This window comes from Schistocerca cancellata, unplaced genomic scaffold (genome assembly GCF_023864275.1).
Source record: "Schistocerca cancellata isolate TAMUIC-IGC-003103 unplaced genomic scaffold, iqSchCanc2.1 HiC_scaffold_546, whole genome shotgun sequence".
NCBI lineage: Eukaryota > Metazoa > Arthropoda > Insecta > Orthoptera > Acrididae > Schistocerca > Schistocerca cancellata.
This window is the reverse complement of record NW_026046559.1, coordinates 22,215-30,270: the sequence shown is the minus strand read 5'-3', so window position 1 is coordinate 30,270 and position 8,056 is coordinate 22,215. Positions and strand designations below refer to the sequence as shown.

The 8,056-nt window shown below is 52.2% G+C and overlaps 11 non-coding genes across 11 annotated transcripts; all 11 read right to left on the bottom strand.

Moving 5' to 3' along the window:
* Positions 1–601: 601 nt before the first annotated feature.
* Trnas-cga (transfer RNA serine (anticodon CGA)) lies at positions 602–683 on the bottom strand. The gene has a single exon. It is a non-coding gene; the product is annotated as a tRNA-Ser (tRNA).
* Positions 684–1,248: 565 nt separating this feature from the next.
* Trnas-aga (transfer RNA serine (anticodon AGA)) lies at positions 1,249–1,330 on the bottom strand. Its single transcript has one exon. It is a non-coding gene; the product is annotated as a tRNA-Ser (tRNA).
* A 677-nt stretch (positions 1,331–2,007) lies between these two features.
* Trnas-cga (transfer RNA serine (anticodon CGA)) lies at positions 2,008–2,089 on the bottom strand. The gene has a single exon. It is a non-coding gene; the product is annotated as a tRNA-Ser (tRNA).
* Positions 2,090–2,654: 565 nt separating this feature from the next.
* Trnas-aga (transfer RNA serine (anticodon AGA)) lies at positions 2,655–2,735 on the bottom strand. Its single transcript has one exon. It is a non-coding gene; the product is annotated as a tRNA-Ser (tRNA).
* Positions 2,736–3,412: 677 nt separating this feature from the next.
* Trnas-cga (transfer RNA serine (anticodon CGA)) lies at positions 3,413–3,494 on the bottom strand. The gene has a single exon. It is a non-coding gene; the product is annotated as a tRNA-Ser (tRNA).
* A 564-nt stretch (positions 3,495–4,058) lies between these two features.
* Trnas-aga (transfer RNA serine (anticodon AGA)) lies at positions 4,059–4,140 on the bottom strand. Its single transcript has one exon. It is a non-coding gene; the product is annotated as a tRNA-Ser (tRNA).
* A 677-nt stretch (positions 4,141–4,817) lies between these two features.
* On the bottom strand, positions 4,818–4,899 carry Trnas-cga (transfer RNA serine (anticodon CGA)). Its single transcript has one exon. It is a non-coding gene; the product is annotated as a tRNA-Ser (tRNA).
* A 565-nt stretch (positions 4,900–5,464) lies between these two features.
* On the bottom strand, positions 5,465–5,546 carry Trnas-aga (transfer RNA serine (anticodon AGA)). The gene has a single exon. It is a non-coding gene; the product is annotated as a tRNA-Ser (tRNA).
* Positions 5,547–6,223: 677 nt separating this feature from the next.
* On the bottom strand, positions 6,224–6,305 carry Trnas-cga (transfer RNA serine (anticodon CGA)). Its single transcript has one exon. It is a non-coding gene; the product is annotated as a tRNA-Ser (tRNA).
* Positions 6,306–6,870: 565 nt separating this feature from the next.
* Positions 6,871–6,952, bottom strand: Trnas-aga (transfer RNA serine (anticodon AGA)). Its single transcript has one exon. It is a non-coding gene; the product is annotated as a tRNA-Ser (tRNA).
* A 677-nt stretch (positions 6,953–7,629) lies between these two features.
* On the bottom strand, positions 7,630–7,711 carry Trnas-cga (transfer RNA serine (anticodon CGA)). Its single transcript has one exon. It is a non-coding gene; the product is annotated as a tRNA-Ser (tRNA).
* Between the last annotated feature and the right edge of the window lie 345 nt (positions 7,712–8,056).

The window sequence follows — 8,056 nt, the reverse complement described above, 5'->3', positions numbered from 1 at the left end:
CGACATGGCCTCACTCGTTTCAGTAGTGCTTCCGTGGCCAGCGCAGTAGCCGTTACGACAGTGTATTAATTTTCGCCCGGACAGGGGCTTGAACGCGGGACCTTTTGGTTGAAGGCATAGTGCTCTGCCGACTCAGCTACCCTGTCCGCCTGCCAAGGATTATGGTACAGCTGCAATGTGTGGCAGTGATTCGCGTGTCGTAATTACTGGCTTGTGGCTCCAATGGCGACTTCACCGACTTCCCACTGACGCTAGTTTTCTCTCGTCTTAAACGATGGACGTACTTTCAAGCAGCTGCGAGATCTTACGAAAAGAAACGCTGCACCACTGCCTGTGCCGCACTCGAATGACTCAATTGCGATTCTTAAAAAGAAATGAATGCTCGCTCTGTCCAACACTTTCAAGCACGTCTGCGTACTCACGAACACGGCGACGGCGCGAGAAAATGACGGGGGTGCGCTCGTGGGCCTGCGACGGTTTTCTGCATTACTAGCTTCCGTGCGAGGTGAACCGATAGCCACAGGAAGCAGGGGCCGCCGCGAAAATCAGTATTCTTAAACATGCGTGCGAAAATTTGTGCTCGTTTGTACGCAAAATCGCACGCAGCCGGTAGGATTCGAACCTACGCTCCCAGAGGCAATCTGATTTCGAGTCAGACGCCTTAACCACTCGGCCACGACTGCCGGTGGCGCCAGCTCCTCCCGACACATGCAACTGCTGCCGTTTAGAGCACTGCAGTGCCAGGAAACGGCACAGCTGCATTCTTTTCCGTCGTGCTTTCACCGCTACTAGGCGAGCCGCTACCAAAGTATTAAAATTTCCGCCCGCACAGGGACTTGAACCCTGGACCCTCACGTCAAATGCCTTATGCTCTACCGACTGAGCTATCCGGGCTCACCTCACGTTACTACACCTCCCACTATGCTACGGACACATTGCCTCTTGTCCTTTACTGTTGGGCAATCGTTGCATGGAGCTGTTACTAATTAAGCGTCCTCTGAAATGCTGTCTACAAACGCATCACGCTAGGCTCGTAACAGACTATCGAAGAAAACTGACACACGATGTAAAATCAAATTGCAGCAGTTTTTACGTCTCATACGTTGAAGCAGAGGAGCTACGTGTTTTCTCGACACTCACTGGGCGATTGGAAAATTCACAAGCGTCTCGAATGCAATGTTTCCCACGTATTCGCTCATTTCACGGTTCCGTTGGAGATGCTCTTCACCTCTTGACACAAAAATGAAACGCAGTCGGTAGGACTCGAACCTACGCTCCCAGAGGGAATCTGATTTCTAGTCAGACGCCTTAACCACTCGGCCACGACTGCCGGTCACACAAGCGTCTGCCGACAAGTGAAAACGGCTCCTTTTAAAGCAACCTGACGGCAGAAAACGACATGGCCTCACTCGTTTCAGTAGTGCTTCCGTGGCCAGCGCAGTAGCCGTTACGACAGTGTATTAATTTTCGCCCGGACAGGGGCTTGAACGCGGGACCTTTTGGTTGAAGGCATAGTGCTCTGCCGACTCAGCTACCCTGTCCGCCTGCCAAGGATTATGGTACAGCTGCAATGTGTGGCAGTGATTCGCGTGTCGTAATTACTGGCTTGTGGCTCCAATGGCGACTTCACCGACTTCCCACTGACGCACCGCTGACGCTAGTTTTCTCTCGTCTTAAACGATGGACGTACTTTCAAGCAGCTGCGAGATCTTACGAAAAGAAACGCTGCACCACTGCCTGTGCCGCACTCGAATGACTCAATTGCGATTCTTAAAAAGAAATGAATGCTCGCTCTGTCCAACACTTTCAAGCACGTCTGCGTACTCACGAACACGGCGACGGCGCGAGAAAATGACGGGGGTGCGCTCGTGGGCCTGCGACGGTTTTCTGCATTACTAGCTTCCGTGCGAGGTGAACCGATAGCCACAGGAAGCAGGGGCCGCCGCGAAAATCAGTATTCTTAAACATGCGTGCGAAAATTTGTGCTCGTTTGTACGCAAAATCGCACGCAGCCGGTAGGATTCGAACCTACGCTCCCAGAGGCAATCTGATTTCGAGTCAGACGCCTTAACCACTCGGCCACGACTGCCGGTGGCGCCAGCTCCTCCCGACACATGCAACTGCTGCCGTTTAGAGCACTGCAGTGCCAGGAAACGGCACAGCTGCATTCTTTTCCGTCGTGCTTTCACCGCTACTAGGCGAGCCGCTACCAAAGTATTAAAATTTCCGCCCGCACAGGGACTTGAACCCTGGACCCTCACGTCAAATGCCTTATGCTCTACCGACTGAGCTATCCGGGCTCACCTCACGTTACTACACCTCCCACTATGCTACGGACACATTGCCTCTTGTCCTTTACTGTTGGGCAATCGTTGCATGGAGCTGTTACTAATTAAGCGTCCTCTGAAATGCTGTCTACAAACGCATCACGCTAGGCTCGTAACAGACTATCGAAGAAAACTGACACACGATGTAAAATCAAATTGCAGCAGTTTTTACGTCTCATACGTTGAAGCAGAGGAGCTACGTGTTTTCTCGACACTCACTGGGCGATTGGAAAATTCACAAGCGTCTCGAATGCAATGTTTCCCACGTATTCGCTCATTTCACGGTTCCGTTGGAGATGCTCTTCACCTCTTGACACAAAAATGAAACGCAGTCGGTAGGACTCGAACCTACGCTCCAGAGGGAATCTGATTTCTAGTCAGACGCCTTAACCACTCGGCCACGACTGCCGGTCACACAAGCGTCTGCCGACAAGTGAAAACGGCTCCTTTTAAAGCAACCTGACGGCAGAAAACGACATGGCCTCACTCGTTTCAGTAGTGCTTCCGTGGCCAGCGCAGTAGCCGTTACGACAGTGTATTAATTTTCGCCCGGACAGGGGCTTGAACGCGGGACCTTTTGGTTGAAGGCATAGTGCTCTGCCGACTCAGCTACCCTGTCCGCCTGCCAAGGATTATGGTACAGCTGCAATGTGTGGCAGTGATTCGCGTGTCGTAATTACTGGCTTGTGGCTCCAATGGCGACTTCACCGACTTCCCACTGACGCACCGCTGACGCTAGTTTTCTCTCGTCTTAAACGATGGACGTACTTTCAAGCAGCTGCGAGATCTTACGAAAAGAAACGCTGCACCACTGCCTGTGCCGCACTCGAATGACTCAATTGCGATTCTTAAAAAGAAATGAATGCTCGCTCTGTCCAACACTTTCAAGCACGTCTGCGTACTCACGAACACGGCGACGGCGCGAGAAAATGACGGGGGTGCGCTCGTGGGCCTGCGACGGTTTTCTGCATTACTAGCTTCCGTGCGAGGTGAACCGATAGCCACAGGAAGCAGGGGCCGCCGCGAAAATCAGTATTCTTAAACATGCGTGCGAAAATTTGTGCTCGTTTGTACGCAAAATCGCACGCAGCCGGTAGGATTCGAACCTACGCTCCCAGAGGCAATCTGATTTCGAGTCAGACGCCTTAACCACTCGGCCACGACTGCCGGTGGCGCCAGCTCCTCCCGACACATGCAACTGCTGCCGTTTAGAGCACTGCAGTGCCAGGAAACGGCACAGCTGCATTCTTTTCCGTCGTGCTTTCACCGCTACTAGGCGAGCCGCTACCAAAGTATTAAAATTTCCGCCCGCACAGGGACTTGAACCCTGGACCCTCACGTCAAATGCCTTATGCTCTACCGACTGAGCTATCCGGGCTCACCTCACGTTACTACACCTCCCACTATGCTACGGACACATTGCCTCTTGTCCTTTACTGTTGGGCAATCGTTGCATGGAGCTGTTACTAATTAAGCGTCCTCTGAAATGCTGTCTACAAACGCATCACGCTAGGCTCGTAACAGACTATCGAAGAAAACTGACACACGATGTAAAATCAAATTGCAGCAGTTTTACGTCTCATACGTTGAAGCAGAGGAGCTACGTGTTTTCTCGACACTCACTGGGCGATTGGAAAATTCACAAGCGTCTCGAATGCAATGTTTCCCACGTATTCGCTCATTTCACGGTTCCGTTGGAGATGCTCTTCACCTCTTGACACAAAAATGAAACGCAGTCGGTAGGACTCGAACCTACGCTCCCAGAGGGAATCTGATTTCTAGTCAGACGCCTTAACCACTCGGCCACGACTGCCGGTCACACAAGCGTCTGCCGACAAGTGAAAACGGCTCCTTTTAAAGCAACCTGACGGCAGAAAACGACATGGCCTCACTCGTTTCAGTAGTGCTTCCGTGGCCAGCGCAGTAGCCGTTACGACAGTGTATTAATTTTCGCCCGGACAGGGGCTTGAACGCGGGACCTTTTGGTTGAAGGCATAGTGCTCTGCCGACTCAGCTACCCTGTCCGCCTGCCAAGGATTATGGTACAGCTGCAATGTGTGGCAGTGATTCGCGTGTCGTAATTACTGGCTTGTGGCTCCAATGGCGACTTCACCGACTTCCCACTGACGCACCGCTGACGCTAGTTTTCTCTCGTCTTAAACGATGGACGTACTTTCAAGCAGCTGCGAGATCTTACGAAAAGAAACGCTGCACCACTGCCTGTGCCGCACTCGAATGACTCAATTGCGATTCTTAAAAAGAAATGAATGCTCGCTCTGTCCAACACTTTCAAGCACGTCTGCGTACTCACGAACACGGCGACGGCGCGAGAAAATGACGGGGGTGCGCTCGTGGGCCTGCGACGGTTTTCTGCATTACTAGCTTCCGTGCGAGGTGAACCGATAGCCACAGGAAGCAGGGGCCGCCGCGAAAATCAGTATTCTTAAACATGCGTGCGAAAATTTGTGCTCGTTTGTACGCAAAATCGCACGCAGCCGGTAGGATTCGAACCTACGCTCCCAGAGGCAATCTGATTTCGAGTCAGACGCCTTAACCACTCGGCCACGACTGCCGGTGGCGCCAGCTCCTCCCGACACATGCAACTGCTGCCGTTTAGAGCACTGCAGTGCCAGGAAACGGCACAGCTGCATTCTTTTCCGTCGTGCTTTCACCGCTACTAGGCGAGCCGCTACCAAAGTATTAAAATTTCCGCCCGCACAGGGACTTGAACCCTGGACCCTCACGTCAAATGCCTTATGCTCTACCGACTGAGCTATCCGGGCTCACCTCACGTTACTACACCTCCCACTATGCTACGGACACATTGCCTCTTGTCCTTTACTGTTGGGCAATCGTTGCATGGAGCTGTTACTAATTAAGCGTCCTCTGAAATGCTGTCTACAAACGCATCACGCTAGGCTCGTAACAGACTATCGAAGAAAACTGACACACGATGTAAAATCAAATTGCAGCAGTTTTTACGTCTCATACGTTGAAGCAGAGGAGCTACGTGTTTTCTCGACACTCACTGGGCGATTGGAAAATTCACAAGCGTCTCGAATGCAATGTTTCCCACGTATTCGCTCATTTCACGGTTCCGTTGGAGATGCTCTTCACCTCTTGACACAAAAATGAAACGCAGTCGGTAGGACTCGAACCTACGCTCCCAGAGGGAATCTGATTTCTAGTCAGACGCCTTAACCACTCGGCCACGACTGCCGGTCACACAAGCGTCTGCCGACAAGTGAAAACGGCTCCTTTTAAAGCAACCTGACGGCAGAAAACGACATGGCCTCACTCGTTTCAGTAGTGCTTCCGTGGCCAGCGCAGTAGCCGTTACGACAGTGTATTAATTTTCGCCCGGACAGGGGCTTGAACGCGGGACCTTTTGGTTGAAGGCATAGTGCTCTGCCGACTCAGCTACCCTGTCCGCCTGCCAAGGATTATGGTACAGCTGCAATGTGTGGCAGTGATTCGCGTGTCGTAATTACTGGCTTGTGGCTCCAATGGCGACTTCACCGACTTCCCACTGACGCACCGCTGACGCTAGTTTTCTCTCGTCTTAAACGATGGACGTACTTTCAAGCAGCTGCGAGATCTTACGAAAAGAAACGCTGCACCACTGCCTGTGCCGCACTCGAATGACTCAATTGCGATTCTTAAAAAGAAATGAATGCTCGCTCTGTCCAACACTTTCAAGCACGTCTGCGTACTCACGAACACGGCGACGGCGCGAGAAAATGACGGGGGTGCGCTCGTGGGCCTGCGACGGTTTTCTGCATTACTAGCTTCCGTGCGAGGTGAACCGATAGCCACAGGAAGCAGGGGCCGCCGCGAAAATCAGTATTCTTAAACATGCGTGCGAAAATTTGTGCTCGTTTGTACGCAAAATCGCACGCAGCCGGTAGGATTCGAACCTACGCTCCCAGAGGCAATCTGATTTCGAGTCAGACGCCTTAACCACTCGGCCACGACTGCCGGTGGCGCCAGCTCCTCCCGACACATGCAACTGCTGCCGTTTAGAGCACTGCAGTGCCAGGAAACGGCACAGCTGCATTCTTTTCCGTCGTGCTTTCACCGCTACTAGGCGAGCCGCTACCAAAGTATTAAAATTTCCGCCCGCACAGGGACTTGAACCCTGGACCCTCACGTCAAATGCCTTATGCTCTACCGACTGAGCTATCCGGGCTCACCTCACGTTACTACACCTCCCACTATGCTACGGACACATTGCCTCTTGTCCTTTACTGTTGGGCAATCGTTGCATGGAGCTGTTACTAATTAAGCGTCCTCTGAAATGCTGTCTACAAACGCATCACGCTAGGCTCGTAACAGACTATCGAAGAAAACTGACACACGATGTAAAATCAAATTGCAGCAGTTTTTACGTCTCATACGTTGAAGCAGAGGAGCTACGTGTTTTCTCGACACTCACTGGGCGATTGGAAAATTCACAAGCGTCTCGAATGCAATGTTTCCCACGTATTCGCTCATTTCACGGTTCCGTTGGAGATGCTCTTCACCTCTTGACACAAAAATGAAACGCAGTCGGTAGGACTCGAACCTACGCTCCCAGAGGGAATCTGATTTCTAGTCAGACGCCTTAACCACTCGGCCACGACTGCCGGTCACACAAGCGTCTGCCGACAAGTGAAAACGGCTCCTTTTAAAGCAACCTGACGGCAGAAAACGACATGGCCTCACTCGTTTCAGTAGTGCTTCCGTGGCCAGCGCAGTAGCCGTTACGACAGTGTATTAATTTTCGCCCGGACAGGGGCTTGAACGCGGGACCTTTTGGTTGAAGGCATAGTGCTCTGCCGACTCAGCTACCCTGTCCGCCTGCCAAGGATTATGGTACAGCTGCAATGTGTGGCAGTGATTCGCGTGTCGTAATTACTGGCTTGTGGCTCCAATGGCGACTTCACCGACTTCCCACTGACGCACCGCTGACGCTAGTTTTCTCTCGTCTTAAACGATGGACGTACTTTCAAGCAGCTGCGAGATCTTACGAAAAGAAACGCTGCACCACTGCCTGTGCCGCACTCGAATGACTCAATTGCGATTCTTAAAAAGAAATGAATGCTCGCTCTGTCCAACACTTTCAAGCACGTCTGCGTACTCACGAACACGGCGACGGCGCGAGAAAATGACGGGGGTGCGCTCGTGGGCCTGCGACGGTTTTCTGCATTACTAGCTTCCGTGCGAGGTGAACCGATAGCCACAGGAAGCAGGGGCCGCCGCGAAAATCAGTATTCTTAAACATGCGTGCGAAAATTTGTGCTCGTTTGTACGCAAAATCGCACGCAGCCGGTAGGATTCGAACCTACGCTCCCAGAGGCAATCTGATTTCGAGTCAGACGCCTTAACCACTCGGCCACGACTGCCGGTGGCGCCAGCTCCTCCCGACACATGCAACTGCTGCCGTTTAGAGCACTGCAGTGCCAGGAAACGGCACAGCTGCATTCTTTTCCGTCGTGCTTTCACCGCTACTAGGCGAGCCGCTACCAAAGTATTAAAATTTCCGCCCGCACAGGGACTTGAACCCTGGACCCTCACGTCAAATGCCTTATGCTCTACCGACTGAGCTATCCGGGCTCACCTCACGTTACTACACCTCCCACTATGCTACGGACACATTGCCTCTTGTCCTTTACTGTTGGGCAATCGTTGCATGGAGCTGTTACTAATTAAGCGTCCTCTGAAATGCTGTCTACAAACGCATCACGCTA